The sequence below is a fragment of the Lactuca sativa genome, chromosome 5 (genome assembly GCF_002870075.4).
Source record: "Lactuca sativa cultivar Salinas chromosome 5, Lsat_Salinas_v11, whole genome shotgun sequence".
NCBI lineage: Eukaryota > Viridiplantae > Streptophyta > Magnoliopsida > Asterales > Asteraceae > Lactuca > Lactuca sativa.
The window spans coordinates 348,457,552-348,478,482 of record NC_056627.2 but is presented as its reverse complement, the minus strand read 5'-3'; the positions used below and the strand labels follow the sequence as shown (position 1 = coordinate 348,478,482).

Sequence of the window (20,931 nt, the reverse complement as noted above, 5' to 3'; positions counted from 1 at the left end):
TTTTTCATGAAGTTTTTGTTTTTAGAATCTGTTAGTCGAAACATTCTTTCATAATTTGGTGGTGGTTTCTTTAAATCTGGTAGTTGAACCTTGCCATAACCACAACATAATGAATAATTTGTGTTCCCTTTTTGTTTTCCTCTAATAGATTCATTTTTCCATAACTTTGCATGACATGTTTTACATACAACAATTTGATCACCATGATCCAAATATTCTGTAAAAAATAAAACTGTATAAGTAAATTATTTAAATTTTTAAGTATATACAATATGGTATTTTATTTGTAACAGAAAAAAATAGGTATACATGGTGATTACCTTTGGAAATACCAACTATTAGGTTATCAGTAAGGACTTCATGTATATTTTCTACATCTGTTGTCAACTCAATCAATGGAATAAGAGATAAATCTTTCAACTTCCTTTTTAATTTATGACATCCTATACTTAACTTGATTGATGATGAAGAAGCAGTTATTGTAGATGCATTTCTGCATGTAACATTAACTGTAAAAAATAGCGATGATATATAAATTTATTAGAAAGTGGATTAAAGTAACTTTTGAAAAAAAAAGTTATTACCATTTGAAATGTTAGATAACAAAGTTCTAACATTTATATACGAAGAAGATGATCATAGGGATGAATTTTGTTTTCCACGTGATTTATATGAATTGACATTTTCATTTTGATGAACAATCCCTTTTGATTGATCTGTAAAAAAACTTGTTATAAAAATGGAAGACATACGTTATAAAATATAATTAGAATGTAGGCAATAATATAAAATGATGATAAAGCATTTATTTTTATATAGGTAAATGTAGTGTAAAAATCGAAAAATAAAATAAGTAAATTACAGTTATCTGTGTTTTTGAAAACAATTGAAGCAGATGGATTGAGAACACTCGATTTTGTTTTCATTTTCTTTGATTTCTTATTATCCAGATATAATTTTCTTTGTCTTCTTTTCTCTCTTGCTTGCAAATAGTACATATTATGGTTTGTTTCTGCATAAGAAATAAAAGTATATGATATAAAATGTATAATAATAAATAATTGAAAGTTGGTTAACATTAATTTTTTTCGTAATAATATATAATCAATAATAATAGTGAAGAAAGAAATGTACATTTGTGACCGTTGTTAACAAATACCGCAGATGATGAATATTCAGTGGTCGATGAAGAAGGCAATGTATTTGCTTTTTCTTGTTATATCAATATAAATCATATTTTTATGTTATTAAATGATTTATTTAGGCCTTAAAATGTTTGTAATAAAAAAAATTATAAAAAAATAATAAAGAAAAACATACCATTGTTAGCTGAAGTAATAACATTTGTAGTGGTTGAAGCTTGTTCGATTGATATAGTAGACAAGTTAATGTTACTTATATTATCTAAATAAAAACTATTTAATTTTCTACTCTTTTTAGAATTAAACGACTTCATGATATGTATGCAAAATAAACAAATAATAACAATTAATTTATAAAATAAGATGAAACTTAAAAAAAATATAATAATTTATCTAAATAAAACCTATTTAATTTGTAAGTCGGTCAATTATTGGTAAATAAAATATAAACAAATAATATTTATATTAAACAAAATATAATATAAAAAAGATAAGATATAAAGCAACACGATGATTTTGACATATATTTGCAATATTTTTTATACAAGTTTGTAAGTGGGACCATCCTTATAATTTGGTTGCATTTCAATATTTTTATATTATACTAAATAAATTTAAAACATAATTTTTATCATTCTTTTTTTTTTAAAATGTTTTAATCAACCAATACAATAATTAAATTTTATTTAATATCATAGAATTGCATTTCCACTTTTGTATTAAAAAATTGAGAATATATGTATTTATATTATACATTTTATTTTTATTTATAAATCTTAAATAATAAAATTGTAGCTATAATATTTGTGGTTACAGACAAATTATACATTTTGGGAAATGGGAAATGTAATCGGCACAAACAGATGAAATCCTCCCCCCACTCCCCCCTCCCCCCCCCCCCCCCCCCCCCCTTTGTAACTTTACCTATCTAGATTTGAAGGTATGAGAAATTGGAAGAATGGTATTTAGAAATCCAATATTATTGCCCTAACAAAATCGTTATGATTCAGCACCCATATTGAAATCGTTCTTATCCCGATAACAGTAAGTATCGTTCATGCATGTGTTTAATTTCTAAGATTTTGTTTTCATCTATCGATTTCTTATATGTATGTCATCAACCGAAGTCGATTACATGTATATGCTCCATATTCATTTGTTTTCTTCTTCTATCGTTTATCTAGTTCGGGTATTGACTAATATATATTTAGAATATTTTGCAATTCCATCGTATTCCTTAATTTTTTCTTACAGAAAATAGATTAAAGTAAAAGTAAAACTTACCTTTTAATTTTGCAGGAGAATCGATGAAGTAGGAGTCTACACAGAAGAAGACATAGAGAGATGTGGAAAAATACGTAAAATTTTTGAAATAAATTATTGGCTGTTTTGGAGAGTTTTCAGCAATCAAAACTTCAAATTTTGAAATTTGAAAATGCGATTATTCAGGTGATTATTCATACAGAATATTTATGTCCTTAATTAAATTAACAAAAGATTGATTTTTATTTATGTAAAATAAGCAACATTTGGAAATCGACAAATTTGATCATTTTTCTTGATTTCTAAATTTATGTTATCAATAATGGACCAACAATGAAAAACATATGTATGAACATAGAATTTTGTTTTTTGGAACCTGAACAGGAAAATGATGGTCCAGAGATTGGTGTTGCTAGATTGTTTACATCTGGGAAGAAGAGTTATGCAGAAATTGTTGTTGCTACACTGTTTTTCAGGTGTGTTTTTTGTTGTTATGCTCTTTCATCAAGGTAACATATTAAGCCAATTACTTCCATTGTTGAATATTGTAGTGTTTTCGTGAGTAACAAAAGAAATAAAAACATTGAAATAGTTCAACTTTTGTGAGTTTAGTATTGATTTCCTTTTTGATTTTTTGTGCTGTTGTATAATTTCTCATTTATTTTTGATTTTAAATGATTATTAATAGGTTCATAAGTTTTAAATTTATATATCAGATTGATATGATTAGTAATATTTCATATGTAAGTTTTAAAAATTGTATAACATATGTACAAAATACTTTTCAAGTTAGGGGGTAATATGGTCTTTTCTGGAGTAAATGAAGTGGATAAGGGATAAATGGTTGTTTTAAAACTTATATAACATATGTATCAAATACCTTTCAACTTAGGGGTAAAATGGTCTTTTTTGGAGTAAATGAAGAGAAAAAGGATAAATGGTCGTTTTAAGATGTGTATAACATATGTATCAAATACTTTTCAACTTAAGGGCAATATGGTCTTTTCTTGAGTAAATCGGTTACAAAAGTGTAAAAATGTCGGTTTTAAACTTGTATAACTATATGTGTTAATTAGTTTTCAACTTAGGGGTAATATGGTATCTTTTGGATTAGTTGAAGTGGAAAAGGGTAAGATGGTCATTTTAAAACTTGTACAACAGTTTTGAATTATAAGCACAATACAGTTACAGAACATACATATATACAACACAAATTGAAAGTACAATAATATACTTAGTAAAAAAAATATAAATCTAAAACTATATCATTTTACATTTTTTTTCTATTAAGTGGATGCTTCTTCCAAACACATTCGTGCATACAACAACGTTCTGCACTTTGTCCCATTTCATTGACAAAAAAGACAGTTTTACACTTTGTGGGTTGTAGTTTTACTTAATATCAATAAATGAATAAATGGTAAACATGAGCCTTACTGAAAATACTCACATCATAATGGTATATCTATTGGAAGTTCGGATGTTCATCCCTACATTAAATTGTTCTAGATATTATGTTGGCATGACTACATGAGAGACTGATTATGTAATTCCTTTTTTCATTCATAATATTTTTTTACCCATTCTGCCAGCTTAATTTGGTGGTTAATTATGATCTTCCGGTAAGAAATGATAATTATTATCAACTTGATAATGAAGTACACTAAAGAAATGCTTTTTATTAGTACCATTTCAGGTCATTATAAATAGTACTATATTTTCATTTTTTTCCATTTTCTATTTTTGTTTCTTATATAAGTTTTTTTTAATTTGAAATAGCAATATACTTATTCAAAGTATAGTAGCATTTACATACAAATTTTTTTTACCTCTCATAATGTATGTACTGTTGTTTTTCAGTTATCCTATTACAACATTATACTTTCTTATATGTATGTCTATTCTTGGAAATAGCAATGACTATGTTTGTTATTATCTATGTTAATTTATGTTGTCAACCATGTGATACACCGGTTATAACATAGTTTCTATCTATAGTGCTACAAATGAAGGATTTAACACAATAAGCATTGGAATAATAATAATAATAATAATAATAATAATAATAATAATAATAATGCATTGGAAAAATATATATATATTATTTTCAGAGTGCATGAGGAAATCAAGGTTTTTCTTTTAATTAACATAACAAAAATCTAATGATGATACTTTTTGTTTGTATTTTTTACTATTTTACTATATCATAGATACATTTAGATATCTTCTTTATAATTATATATTAAAGTTTTGTTTTTTTTTTTTGGTCATAGACGGATGTTGTTGATCCTACAAGTTGACACAAGGGCAATCTTGAGACAGAGGCTTTATTGGAGTCAAAGGGTGTTAATTAACCATTGAACTACAACCTTGTGGAAGAGTGCTTTTTCCATAGGTTGGTAGAAGGCATACACATCCAAATTGGTGACTCTGGTTTGCAAATAACACAACTTGGTCATGTTAAGGTTAGTAGCATAAAACAATATTTGTTATTTCATTTTTACTATCAGTATGAAATCAAAAAAAACATATTAAATGAAACCAATGAACATCTTTTGAGTTTTCTTTCAACCTAGGACATGCTCGAAAACAGAAAAATAGAATAAGTTAGCATAAAAGCTAAAGTATGTTGGTATCCTTCTAATATGCAGTAAGAACATAAAAGATAATGAAACAGACTTTGTGAAAATAATATGCAGTATATAATTAATACGAATTTGTACTTTATATATCTTTATGTTTTAAAAATGAGAACAAATTCTGCACATTCAAGTCAAGTGACATGTGATAACTACATAATGAACAAACCAAAAGGAATAAAAGGTAAGAAGAAAATGGGGACCAAAATTAAGAACAATGACGAATATTTTAATAGGCTAGCCTGATTGTTAAGTGAATAATAATGTTGATTATATGATGTTCAGAAACTTGAAACAAAATAACATAGTAAATGCCATTAGAGTACTGAAAAAATTAAGCCAATGTAATATGAAGAAACCAATATGAAAATCATAAAATTCCCAGAAAACCACCTTAAAATAAAGAAACTTAAAAATGTAAACGACTTAGGAGTCTATGATGCTGAAACAAAATTAACCACGAACTAATATTGTTTGTAGAAGTAAAGTGCATTTACTTTTCTTTCTTGGGTACCAAAAGAGGGATTGGTTGTTCATCTGGTGGTGACAACCGAGGAGTTTTAGAAGTAGACAAATTCTCCATTTCATCAAGATCTATGCATGTAGCAAGTTTTTTTTTTAATTTTGTTGGTGTAGAAAACAACTTTGTAGGACTTGTTGCAGTTGAGTTGTCCCTAGCACACGGTGTTAAATTTTCACCTGTGTGTGAAAAAGAATCCTAGAATAAATTTTAGTTAGTTGTTATACATTAAATTGAAATATTTCAAAATTATATTTTAAAAAGTAGAACCTTGACAACTTTGGTCTCTTGGGAGGCAATATCTGAAGAACCAATCATGAGTGAATCAGAATTAACAGGCTGCATTATAAGATCAAAAGAAAATGTTATTTTAGTCATATATAATTGGGCCAATGTGGTAAATATATATATATATATATATATATATATATATATATATATATATATATATATATATAATTGTTGACAAAAACCTATGAATTTAGATTCTTTTTCTCCAGTTCATCAATTATGTTTGCATTCTCAGTCAATCTTGCTATGCCATAAATATTACTTTTATTATCCACATTGTAACTTGTGATATCAATTTTAATTGCCAACTTTTTGTCAACCACAACTTTCAACTCCATTGGATACAAATCAAAACTGATGCCAAGCTAAAATACAAATAAATATTGTTAGATATTTTGTATGTAAAACATATAATGTATAACATAAAGAATTAATTAAAAACCATAAAATAATACCTTCTTGTTTTTATCATACAACTCTTTAGCTGTGTATTTAAACAGCTTCTTTGCTTCTTGATCAAATAACGTTAAAGTCAAGGTTCTTGTGTTGTCTTGAACCCGAAGTGGGATTTTAAATCTAAATAAAGTATAAAATGATATTATATTATACAATTATGATAAACATATATTGTTTTTATATAAAATAAATATGTAATACCTTGGAATAACCGAAATTTTGATATTTTTGCAATTAGGATTAGAACATTCATAAGTAACAATTTCGGCCACTTCATGAGAACCATCAAGCTTATCAGTAGAAGACTCTTTTTCTTTTGCTGACTTTTTGCAGTTGCTACAAGCAAGGTAATATCATCGTATGTTTTGACGTATTCCCTTAACAGTACCAACAATAATGACCGTTTTCTCCTTGAAATTTAAAAAATGTTCAATGTGAATAAATGTTAGTATGCAAAAATCCATGATAGTTTCGTTATAACAATATACTTTGTTTATTTCTTACTAACAATATATTTTGTTTAAAAATAATGTAAAGTACCTCTAAAGGTTCAAACAAATCATCAATGTTAGAAAACATATGATTTTTGAGAAAGTCATCGTGTTCCGTGTCTTGTTTTGATACAATTATCTTGATTCCACTTGATGAAAGTTGTTGTCCATTTTCAGAAACCAATCTGTTAATTTATAACAAAAAAATAATTAAATTAAATACATTATGAAAAAAATAAATCTGAAAATACAACGGTCATTATAAATAAAAATACTTATTTTTGTAGCTTGTAATCTCATCGATATCATTGTTTATGAACAACCTACTAACATCAAAGTATGTGGAGGAAAAAGGACGACCTGCAAAAATAATTCTGATTAATTAATTATATATAAAATTTTAAAAAATACCTTTTAAAAATAATTACAAACCATTAATAAACTTGACTCTGGCAAACTGAACAATAACAACAACCGGAGCAAGGTTGTTATTATTAGCCAGATTACATGTAGTATGCATTATGACCCCACAAAGTTACCTTAAGTTTAGTATCCCTGACAACAATAAAAAATTATTGTAGATAATATAAAAGAAAGTATATTATTTGTTTGTAATAATGGTAGATAATCTGTATCTTGAAGATGCAAGAGCATTTTGTGTTTTGATTTATCTTCTTCACATGTATCCATACACCCATATTCAAATGTGTCCAATAATATCTACAAAAGCAACAAAATAGATTGCTTAAGTTAAAAAAATGATCAATTTGTAGCACATAAAAAAGAAAGTAGGATGTTATATAACAAAAGTTAATATTAAATGAACTAACCAAAAGAGTTTGACTCCAGGATGTTGTTCGAAACGATCGTATTGAAGTTAACAAAATCAAAGCCGTGTACAGATCCAGAAAAGTTTTCACACTCTTTCACAGTTGTATCGTGGTAAAAGTTAAGTTTTCTTTCTGGATCAACAAACTTAAAATTTAAAGTATTTGGTGCGACATTAGGTTTCTTCACATATATTGAACTATCTTGTTTAAGATAGCGTTTGAATTTTGGAAACCATTTTTTCACATAAGATGCATGAATTTTCCTTCCCTAAAAAATAAACAAATAACAAATAATTATATATAATTGTTTATAAATATATACAAATTTAAAAAAAAAAATAATAATTGAATATATAAATCATATACCTCCTCATCCATCAAAATCATTTCGATCGAGTATGTGTCGTTTGCATTAAATTTTGACTTTTGAGTCCAAAGATGTATGATTCGAACTTTAATTGTGAAATCATCCTTGATTGAGTCAATTTCCTTTATAGGAGTAATATGTTCCATTGTACCTTGCAATTAAAAAAAAATGTTTTGTTAACAAAAATGTTTTGTTAACAAAAATGTTCAAATATAAAAAGAAAAATCGAAAAGCATTGATTGATTGATTTATTTATTTGTCTTAATTGTTAACTCCCATGTATCAAATACTTTTCAACTTTGGGGCAATATGGTCTTTTTGGAGTAAACGAAGTGGAAAGGATAACATGACAGTTATAAAATATAAAAAACTATATAATAGACCATAGTAGAAGGTTTATTATTCAGAATACATAAAAAAATACAAATAGCAATGTACATTCAGTTTTTTGTATTCAAATTAAGGCATTATGGTCTTTTCTACCGTAAATGAAGTTGATAATAAGGTCACATTATCGTTAAAAATTTTGAATAACAGTTGTGAGTTTTAGAAAATATAGCAGATTTTATTATTCAGAATACATAAATAGCAGATTTTTTATTAAACATGTTGATTGATTGATTTATTTATTTGTCTTAATTGTTAACTGCCATGTATCAAATACTTTTCAACTTATGGGCAATATGGTCTTTTTGGAGTAAACGAAGTGGAACAGGGTAACATGACAATTATAAAATATAAAAAAACTATATAATAGACGATAGTAGAAGGTTTATTATTCAGAATACATAAAAAACTAAAAAAAATACAAATAGCAATGTACATTCAGTTTTTTGTTTTCAAATTAAGGGCATTATGGTCTTTTCTACAGTAAATGAAGTTGATAATGAGGTCACATTATCGTTAAAAATCTGAATAACAGTTGTGAGTTTTAGAAAATATAGCAGATTTTATTATTCAGAATACATAAATAGCAGATTTTTTATTATACAGATTGATTGATTGATTGATTGATTGATTTGTCTTAATTGTTAACTGCCATATATCAAATACTTTTCAACTTAGGGGCAATATGGTCTTTTTGAAGTAAACGAAGTGGAAAAGGGTAACATGACAGTTATAAAAAAATAAAAAACTATATCATAGACTATAGTAGAAGTTTTATTATTCAGAATACATAAAAAACAAAAAAAAAAGTAGAAATAGCAATATACATTCAGTTTTTTGTTTTCAAATTAAGGGCATTATGGTCTTTTCTATAGTAAATGAAGTTGATAATGAGGTCCCATTATCGTTTAAAAATCTGTGTAACAGTTGTGAGTTTTAGAAAATATAGCAGATTTTATTATTCATAATACATAAATAGCAGATTTTTTATTATACAGATCGATTGATTGATTTGTCTTAATTGTTAACTGTCATATATCTAATACTTTTCAACTTAGGGGCAATACGGTCTTTTTGAAGTAAACGAAGTGGAAAAGGGTAACATGACAGTTTTAAAAAATAAAAAACTATATCATAGACTATAGTATAAGTTTTATTATTCAGAATACATAAAAAAACAAAAAAAAAAGTAGAAATAGCAATATACATTCAGTTTTTTGTTTTCAAATTAAGGGCATTATGGTCTTTTCTATAGTAAATGAAGTTGATAATGAGGTCACATTATCATTTAAAAATCTGTATAACAGTTGTATTTGATACTATAATTATAGAGAAACAGCAATGCAGGGGAAATAGTAAAATAGTAAAATACATATAGAAGCAGAAATTATATACCATAGAAAGAGAGAATGAATATACGTAACAAAACTAAACCTGGTTGATTATGCAGTCCACAAGAAGAAGGCGATTGGTATACCCTGAATATAGGAAAAACAGATTGCGAACACAATTTTTTTTTAAAAATCGATGAGTATAAGATCGATATATGAAGAACAAAAAGAAAACAATGTAGTATCCCTTACCAGACGATGAATATTCGAATTATTCGTATTGAAAGAGGAACGTAAAGAGGAACGTAGCTGTTTGTGTATATACATATATTTAAATTTAAATTAGGAAGACTTTGCCTGATTTTTTGGGATTATTATTCGATTGACTGTTTATTTGGGATAGAGATAAAGTTTAGCACATATTTTCTTCCTAATTTGTTGCAGATTTATATGGTATAATTGATAATTAAAATTTTAAATATCAAAGTTGTTGTTTTTGCCGGATATGCAGTATTCTTGGAACGGAAGGGCAAAGTGGGAAATTCAGTTAAGACTATTGAGCGGGAAAATGAAAGGAGTTGGACGCATGGGAGTGACACGTGGCGGTATTGGTACTGTTTTATTAGGAGTGTATATATATATATATATATATATATATATATATATATATATATATATATATATATATATATATATATATATAAATGAAAGTAAGGGGTATAATAGTGTTTTTAAGTTGATAAGGACCAAAATCACTAAAAATATTTAAAATTGAACCACTGATACATCATAAATTTTTTTTTATCAAAACTGCAAAATTTTAATAACCACTTGAAATACTTTTGCAATTTTTTCAATATTTTATTAATCCTTATTCTAATAAATGAATAGTTTTAATCTCATTGTGACAAGTGTCACTCTAATACAAGTCCTTATTAATATTATGTCATGTGTCATGTAAATATATTAGGCAACCATTTCAAAATTCAAATTTATATTTTTTAATTATATGTTAAATTTGAAGTTATAATAACTTTAAAAATTTGATATATCTCTTAATTAATAATTTATTTAAAATCATTTATTTAAAACAACTGATTAATAATTATATATTTTTATTATGAAAGTTTAATTAATTTTATAACCGTGGTTTCCACGGGTTATAAACTATTATAAAATAAAATTGATAGTGTAGAGATACACGCGGATAGCATTTATCGTGGAGGCCCGTCTCTCCCCACTTTGTACACGATTTATTGAAGCGAAGAGACTTTTTTTTCAACTATTTTATCAGCTTCATACAATGCTTTATTGCTTTATACAACGTATAAGAAAACAAACTCTTATTTATGCCTCGTTGTACATATGTACAATACATATAATATTAATTTTTAATCACTAGCATGCCATTTCTTCAAAAGCTTTAGGGTTCAAATGTTGTTTGAGACACGTATATAAAACTTAGGAGTGGAATAGAATTAGTGTCAGTTGTCATCCTAAAAATATCATTGACTCCGTTTGCAAATGTTATCAATGTATAATTTTGTAAGACATACAAAAGTGTCGCCTGTATTGTATTGAGCCCAATACAGTTAGTTATGAAAAAAAAGGAGGGCTCAGTTTTGTTGGAGCCCACACTGATTTGGACTTTAGTTTTCTTATTTTCTGTTTGTTGGTTTTATTTTTGTTTATGTTTGATATTTCATTACGTCATCAAATGTGACTAATATATATTAGAGTAACTTATGAAATTAAAAAACCTAAATTATATATATATATATATATATATATATATATATATATATATATATATATATATATATATATATACAAAAGGGATCTACCTGAGTTCTAATCTGATTGTTGTCCTTTGATCCCGTAGTCATGAAGATTTGTTTACAGTGACTTTTAGGCATGATGCATACTACATAGCCTCGTGTCCGATCGGCGATTAATCATGGTGCCCGTAAGTTGACTCGAAGACCCTCGTTAGGGGAGACCCTTCTTTCCAAAAAATATACACAAAGGTAAAATAATAATTAAAAAAAATACAGGGTTGTAAACATGTCAATAGAAGCTCGACTTGAAATGATAGATTGAACTTGAACTTGATGTTTTTTCACTTATAAGCTCAATTTTGGTTCATAAATTTTGAGAGCCTAAACAACTCAAAGACATCTACCAAACATGTTTGATAAAAACAAGCTCAATTAGCGCATATATATCTATTTAAACTTTGGTAAATACAAGTTTGGCTCGAGATTATCCACAAATATTAAAAAATTGCATTTCTGTAGTTTCGACTAAAATTTCATTGATGCTTAATGAAAATAAAATATGATAAAGCAACTTCGAACTAAAGCATATTCGATAACAAGACATATATATGAGATATTATAAAAACAAAGGTGAGATTGATATGTAAGGTCAATAGGGTGATAGATTCGGTAAATTAGTACATGCACTACATTATTGAAGTATCAAACCATCGGTATCCACTAGATAAGTGTTGAAAGTAGGGACAATTATAATATCGAGCTATCAAGCTTTAAAACCGAATCAAATAATTTTGAATCAATTATTTGGTATGTTTTCTAACAAAGCAACTTAGTTCCGGCTTGAAAACGATTTTCTAATTTGATTCATATATTTTCTATCGATATGAATTGCAACAAAACTAATCTAACCAACATGATAGTTTATTTTTATACTGATTTTTAGGTTATATTTGACATATTAACCGAAAAGCTAGTCACTAGCTAAAAGATTTGTTGGTAGTTGATAAGCTAGTTTATTAAAAATAATGTTTGGTAGAAACTAAGTTAACTGAAAAGTGTAAAATGATATATAATGGTATATAGAAAATATAATTATTATTAATTATAAATGGTTAATGGTATATGCTAAGAATTAAAAAAGAGCTCTATAAGCTAGTTGAAAAACTACTTTAAGTAGTTTTAAAAAAAAAAATTATATCAATTTCCTTTGCCAAAAATTTCAATGAAAAAAAAAACACAGAAAAAATAAGTCAAGTTGGGATGGACCATATATCCTTAACGCCTTAATGTCTCTATTTCTTTTCATTAATCCATAATATGTTGGTTTAATTATATTTTACCAGTAACATAATACTTCTTTTAACAATAATTAAAAAAAATGGATGAAATATTCAAAATTTATTTCCATGTCTAAAAAAGTATAATCATTTTAGTAAAAAAGAATTATTATTATAATACTCGTAATAAATATAATCTTTTATCGTATTCTTAACTATTTATAGACAAGAAGTATGAAAAAATCATGCCGAAAGAATATACCGATTTAACACGTTCATTTTACCATATCTACTGTTTGCCAAATAATATGGATAGTTTTTTAATTTATTTGGTAAAGTGGGTTGAATAGTTATATTTTTTGTTAGATACATGGTTATATTCTAAAACAATCGTCTGCCCACGTTTATGGCAACGCATATAAGTTTTTCTTTTTCGGATATTTACAAAAAGGTTTTCTAAGTATTGAAAAAATCATTATTTAATCGGGAACAAAGATGTTCCGGGTTATCAAATTTTGTGTTGGATTATCCATTTTGTGCCTGTTACAACACAGGGTGAGAAGCGACACACACAAAAAAAAAAAAAAAAAAGAAAAAAAAAAAAAAGAAAGAAAAAGAAAGAAAAAAAAATCTAACATATGAGACTAAAGGTACATTCCAGCTTGAATTCTCTTACATCCCATACGGGCATTAACTATGGATTGATATTCGGAACATATGAAAAATATGTGACTTTAACACCATCCATAACTCTGACTCTTCCATGGAGGAGGTTCGTCTCCAGGTATGGATGATGACAATGACGGTGACCGGGAAGAATAACCTTTTACTTGAACTTCATGTACCGGTCACTAAAGCCATGCCCGTATTTTGTGATAGCATTTCGACAGTTTGTATTTCTAACAACCCAATATATCATCAACGCACTAAACATGTTGAAATTGATATTCATTTTGTTCGAGAGTTAGTTCAGATTGGAAGAATCCGCATCATCCACGTTCCTACCGATCATCAATATGCTAACATATTCACTAATGGTCTTCCTCGGCAACTCTTCCAAGTCAATGTTGCAGGTTAATCAGATATGTATGTCTTTTCAATGCCTTTTGGAACGAACATTGTTACGAATAATTGATGGGAATGATGTCCAATATTTTTGTTGTTGTTGTTGTTACGAGTATGCATTCGAGTCAGGGCCGGTCCTGAGGATTCAAATGCCCAGGACGATGTTGGTGATTTTAGTGTCACCATGTCATTTTAAGTAACTGGAACTAACATGTGAGCTAAGAGGCTTCATGGTTTTGTACTCTAATACATGTACGGGGTTGTGTGGAGTGCACGCATGTATAAGATTGATTCAGAAGCCGGTTTGATGACTATTCGGGGGTCCGGGGGCAGCTCCCCCGGGTCCAGGGTTTCCAAAGGGGCAGTGCCCCTTTGGCGGGGTCTAGGGGCGCTAGCGGGGTCCAAGGGGCAGAGCCCCTGGCTTAATATTTTGCATGTGGGAACATAATGGAAAATTGAATTTCTTGAGGGTGATTATGGTAAAACTAACGAAACTCGTTAGTTTTTGGTAACCCTAATCCGGATTAATATTACTTGCTTCCAAAGCAAGTAATGACGACCCAACCCTAATGAAACCCTAATTGTGTTTAGTATATAAACAACTCTTCCTTTCCAGAAGACGGTTGTTCTTTAGCTCTCGTTTTTCTTCACACATTCACAGAACCCTTTAGCATAATAGCTTCCGTTTTCTGTGCCTAGAAACATAGGTGTCCACTTGGATTATCCTAGACTGGATTTCTTGTAACCCAAGCATATGGTAGAAATATCTGTTCGGAAAGTGATATCACGATCCAAGCTGGTATCCAGATCTCCACCGCAAACCCTAATTTTCCCAACAGACGAGACAGAAAAAAAATGCCCTTAGGCTCTAACGTAAATAGAATAAATGACAAATTAATGAACTAGTGATCAACTCTCCTAGCATTCCGTGTATGAGAGAATGCAAATTAGTGAATAGAATAAATTATATTGTGATGTGATGAATAGAATGCAATAAAAAATGGTGTGAATGAATTTTACAATCATAAGATTAAATACTAAGGAGCCAATTACAATCATGAAGAAAATGCTTGAATTGTTCTTCTGTATTTATTCATTTCTACCCCTCTGAGCCTTCTATAATGAACATGTAAAATTTTAGGTTGTCCCCACTTGCAGCTGATGCTTTTGGAGGAATGGATTCTCTCCACTGAATTGGAATTTTGAAGGAACTATAATTTGTCATGGCTTTGTTCGGTAGAAAACATGATGGAATTTAATCACGTTAATCTATCAAATGATTTGGAATTGTAATGTCAGTTTGTTGGCTTGGAAATAGAATATAATTCAACAATTATATATATTTAAATAAATTATTTAGTATAAATATATAATGAGGTATTTTGGTAAGAAGAATAAAACTGAAATACTAAATTCCTTCCACATAACCTAGAGTGAAAGTTGAATGATTATGAGGGAATTAAATTTTGTTGATTGGCAGCCAAACTGTAGTCATTGAACTCAATTCCTTCAAATTCTTTCTGTTAAAATCCATAAACAGATAAACTAGACACTTCCAACAATTCTTCCATGGATATCTCTGAATTTTGATAACATATTAACATAAATACACGAATGATCGATTAGACAATTACCTGATTAGCACTGTCTGCAAGAGTAGACGATCTAGTGATTTCCCGTTTCCGTAATCGATTAATCGAGAGTCGTTGAAAAGATTGTTGCCTCCTGTTGCCTTCGATTGTGGACTATGACGCGTCAGTTAGAGGATTGGCGTGACTGACTGACTTCTCATCTGGATTGAAAGCTAAATTCAGTATTAAAAAAATAAAAAAAATGGTCCCTGAGAAAAATAGGCCCTGTGTACAAGCCCTTCTTGCCCCCCTTTACCACCGGCCATGATTCGAATACATTGCAATTGTTTATTGTGAATCATGTTGTCTAAAGTTGTGTTAACCGATTTGTTACATATAGAGATGAAAACGGGGTCGGGGAATAGCGGGGACATCAGACCCCATTCCCATCACAAAAATCCTCATTCCAATCCTTATCCTAATCAACATCCCCAATCATATACTCTAATAAATGAAAGTTTTTTTTTGTCATTTGTCACACTCTCATTTAATTTGTCAAATGTCATTTTAGGGTTATTTTGAATTAATTTTTTTCACATGTCATTCTATAGGTTTTTCTATTTTATTAAATTTCACATAATACTTTAATGTAATAATTGCAATAAATGTAGTAATAAATGGATATCAATTTTATTAATGAACTTATTTTTTAATTTCAAAATTCCTAAAATTAAAGCTCATTAATTTCTTTTGTTTATTTATCTAAATTATTTGTTTAAATTTAAAGATAAAAAAACATTTTCATTATAATAATTCATTGTTTTTCTTATTTTCTAATGAATTCAAAGTTCTCAAATATTTAGACATTTATATTTAACTTTTTTTTTACATTAACTCATATAATACATGGGTCTCACAACAAGTGATGAATATATATGAATCATCATCCCCCCTAACGAGGACCAGGGACCCCTAATAGGGAGTCAGAGATTTTTTTCTATTCTAATAATATAAAAACTTTTACATAAAGAAAAACTCTAAATTCCAATTTTATCAATATAAGATTAAAGATTCTACAAACCATAAAAATATTCATAGATTGTATTAAAACTATAAAGAAATTTTTTACCAAATTTAAATACATACATGAAAAATCAAGTAGAAAAAATTATGAGAATGATATTCGAAGTAATAATAGATAAACTAAGGAAAAAAATTACACACTAAGATTAAATTAGATAAACAAATAAGGAAAAGAATAATTTCAATCAAATAATTATTTATGAGTTGAGTTATTTGAATCAAACTTTAGGTATTGTAAGTTTTACTAATTTGGAGATTCTCCTTCCCTGGTCAAGTTAGTGATTTCCCGGTCAATCTGGGTGCGGTTTTTGGGTTCTCTATTGGAGTTAGATACCAGTCTACAACTCCTATTGCAAATCAATTCCTAGGAAAAACAATTTCGACGGATTTTGGTCGTTTGGCGCCGAAACATAATATTTAATTTATTACATATGACGTTAAATCCCATAGAGACATAATATGTAATAAAATTTGCTTAAAATGGCCTATACAGGAGGTTGATTTTAAGTATAAATGTAAGCAAGTTGCATATACGCTAAAATCGTTATGTAAATCTGTTGATGTTGATTGATGATTCAAACATAAGTCCACACGAGGTACGGTACTGATGGAATATTTTGAAGATATAATATTCTGATAAAATGTAATCTAATAACGATAATATTGACCAACGGTAACCCAAATAGTATAATTATACGATTTTATTGTTATGATGATTACGAAGAAACTAAAACTACTTAGTGAGGATTGCCCATTCATTACCATTCACCGAACTCTCAACCCACAAACATAAGCTATCACTTTCCCAAAATCTAACTTCACATAGCAATTAGCAAAGACTTTCAATTCATAAAAAAAATTCAAACTAGCATTCACAACATGGGAGAACCAAAAAAAATTAGGGGTTGCATAAAAAAGATTAGTTGTTGCACTTATATATAAAAAAAGGGAAATCTTCAGAAATATCCCAATATTTACGGAAAAGTTACATTTTAGTCCCAAGATTTTTTTTTGAACGAAAAAGTCCCGAAAACCGGCAAAAATTTGCAGTTTGACCCTTTTTGACCGATTGAAACCGGTACCAAATTAATTTGGGACTATTTCGTAAACTAATCCAAAATATTGGGATTTTTCTATAAACAAAAAATATTATAACTTTTCTACAAACAAAACCCTTATTATTATTATTATTATTATTATTATTATTATTAAAAATATAAATAAGGATACTATTTTTTGAACTTGTTATTATTAATATTGTTACTAATACATATAAATGCATTAAATGAAAAAAATAATATTAATGACATTGTTTAAGGGTGGAGGTGGAGGAGATGGTGATGCTTTTAGCATTGAAATCGTGAATGTCTGTTTGTATATTCTTACTTTGTATATGGTCATTTCATATTTGTTATTATTGTTTTCAATTCATAATATTAATACTTAACAATTTGAAAGAAGTTGCATATTAATAGTTTAATGTAGTAGGGTTTCTCACTTTGTATATAAAATTGTTTAAGGTAGAATAATTACTTTTCAAATCCAACAAATCCACTACAAACATCTGCGTAGGTAACCCATATCAAAATTCAAAAGTATTAATTATAATATTTTATTTAATAAAAAGTAATAGGAATAATTCAAAAGTATTAATCCAAAAAACATGTCATGTTACTTTTTATTAAACAAGATATTGTAATTAATATTTTTGAATTTAGATATGGGCTACCTATGTAGATGTTTGTAGTGGATCTGTTGGATTTGAAAAATAATCCTTCTACCTTAAACATTTTTATATACAAAGTGAGAAATCTTTCTAGCTTAAACTATTTATAAACAATTTTACAAATATGCAACTTCTTTTAAATTGTTAAGTATTATTATTCTGAATTGAAAACAATAACAACAAATGTGAAATGACCATATACAAAGTAAAAATATACAAGCGAACATTCATGATTTCAATGTTAAAAGCATCAACATCTCCTCGACCTTCACCGTTAAACAATGTCATTAATATTATTTTTTTTTGATTTAAATGCATTTATATGTATTAGTGTAACAACTCAAATTTTCCAAACAAATTTTTCATTTTTAAAACATAATATTTTCCATTAAAATCAAGGCATAAAAAGTATAATTATTCAGTCAATACATTTATTCAAATCCCAAGATCCTAAAACAATCTTCAGTGTGTATCGATCATGCCGGCGCCTTCCCACGGTCCTCGCTAGTACCTGAAATACATACATACACCACAACTGTAAGCATAAATGCTTAGTGAGTTCCCCAATATACACTTACACACATACGCCTTTCCAGGCCCTGACCTTCTGGTCCTCAGTACAACGCCTTCCGACCCATAATATAATCGCCTTCCGGCCCATAACATATCATACATAGCACATATAATACTTAACTTACCACATACAGCATACATATCCACAAAACACTTAGCTTACCACATATAGCATACGTATCCATAAAACATTTAGCTTACCACATATAGCATACATATCACATAACATAATCGACCTTCCGGTCACACAATCAAACCCTTCCGGTTACAGTATAGTGAGAAGACTCACCTCGAAAATGCTGAAAGCTAGCAGCTCCTGAAATCACTCGCGCACCAACCAACGAGCTACAATCCTCCTATAACATTACATAACTCAATAACACTTATATCATCTAAGTGTGACTATCCCTAAGAAGTCAGACTTAGGTCAACTCTGGTCAACGGTCAACTCGACTGGACTCGGCGAGTACCTTGGCGACTCGGCGAGTCTAGTCGTCCTCACAGATCCCTGAATATTCCCTTTCTACTCGTCGAGCATACCTCTTGACTCGACGAGGTCCTCGTGGAAGAATCGCGGGGCTACCCCGACTCCACTCGCCGAGTCTGAAGAACAACTCGGCGAGTCCCAGTACATCTTCAAGCTACTCGCCGAGTCTGAAGAACAACTCGGCGAGTCCATGCCATGCAGACGAGTAACTGCTTCCTGAATCACGTATGGCCCCAAGGTATACAACCATGGGACCCTCTGGACATCTAAACATCTCATTACTGGGGGTATAAACGTTTGGGTAACAACATAATAACTTATCTAATCACTAAATGGGTTTCATAAACCCTAACTTCACAAACACAACAAACAACAGAAGAATTCCGAAATATTACCTGGAATATGCCCTCTCTGTGTTTCCAAATCGCAGAACTCGAATCCTTTGCTGTTCCTTTAGCCAAAACCTTTCTTCTCTTTGTCCTACAACTTCTTCAAGCCCTAATATCCTCCAATCTTGCTCTAGATGCCCACCACCGATTAGGGTTTCTCTCAATCGACTAAAAACGAACCATGACGGCACATAAGAGCATTATATACGATCCCAAACCGAACGGTTAGGGTTTCTGCTGAACAGCGTCGACTCGCCGAGTCCATACCTGGACTCGTCGAGTCCCGTCGCGATCCCGCGACCAAGTCTGCGATCCTACTCGGCGAGTCTAGGCTCCAACTCGCCGAGTCCCCTCTTAAATCACCCAAAAACATAATTTAAACAATACCTGAGATTTCGGGCTGTTACAACTCTCCCCCACTTGGATTTGACTTCGCCCTCGAAGTCTCACTCCGCAAATAGTTCCGGATGCTGCTCCCGCATTTCGCGTTCCGGTTCCCAAGTCATTTCCGATCCCTTACGGTGTTGCCATTGAACCAACACCAAGGGCACCTCCTTGTTCCTCAGAACCTTGATCTTCCGATCCCTGATCGCCACTGGTCTCTCCGCGTAATTCAGGCTCGCATCCACCTGAATATCCCCCAATGGAACCACTGCCGACTCATCGGCTATGCACTTCCTCAGCTGCGACACATGAAAGGTGTCATGGATCTGACCCAACTCCGCTGGCAACTCCAGCCGATAGGCTACCCGGCCTACTCTTGCAATCACACGAAATGGCCCAATATACCGGGGCCCCAATTTGCCCCTCTTCCTGAATCAAATCACTCCTTTCCAAGGAGAGACCTTCAGGAGAACGAAGTCGCCGACTTGAAATTCAAGCTCGGATCGGCGCCTGTCTGCGTAACTCTTCTGTCGGCTCTGGGCAGTCAATAATCTTTGTCTCACTTGTTGAATCTGCTCTGTCGTCTGGAGTATGATCTCCGTGCTGCCCATCACTCTCTGTCCCACCTCTCCCCAGCAAATGGGGGTCCGACACCTCCTACCATACAACAGCTCGAAAGGCGGCATACCAATGCTCGAATGATGGCTGTTGTTGTAGGAAAACTCTGCTAAGGGTAAATGCGCATCCCAACTACCCCCGAAGTCTAACACACACGCTCGGAGCATGTCCTCCAACGTCTGAATTGTCCGCTCGCTCTGACCGTCGGTCTGGGGATGGTATGCGGTACTAAAATGCAATTTAGTACCCAGCTCCTCATGGAA

General features: G+C 30.0%; 1 long non-coding RNA gene across 8 annotated transcripts; it reads left to right on the top strand.

The window, feature by feature from the left end:
- Nucleotides 1-2,053: 2,053 nt before the first annotated feature.
- LOC111898352 (uncharacterized) lies at nt 2,054-11,942 on the top strand. 8 transcript variants are annotated; one of them, XR_008223694.1, is made up of 6 exons: nt 2,054-2,186; nt 2,442-2,591; nt 2,790-2,881; nt 4,679-4,870; nt 10,229-10,322; nt 11,620-11,942. It is a non-coding gene; the product is annotated as an uncharacterized LOC111898352 (long non-coding RNA). The 8 variants fall into 8 exon arrangements; XR_008223693.1 differs by having other exon boundaries at nt 11,600-11,942; XR_008223692.1 differs by having other exon boundaries at nt 10,229-10,328; nt 11,600-11,942.
- Nucleotides 11,943-20,931: the final 8,989 nt, after the last annotated feature.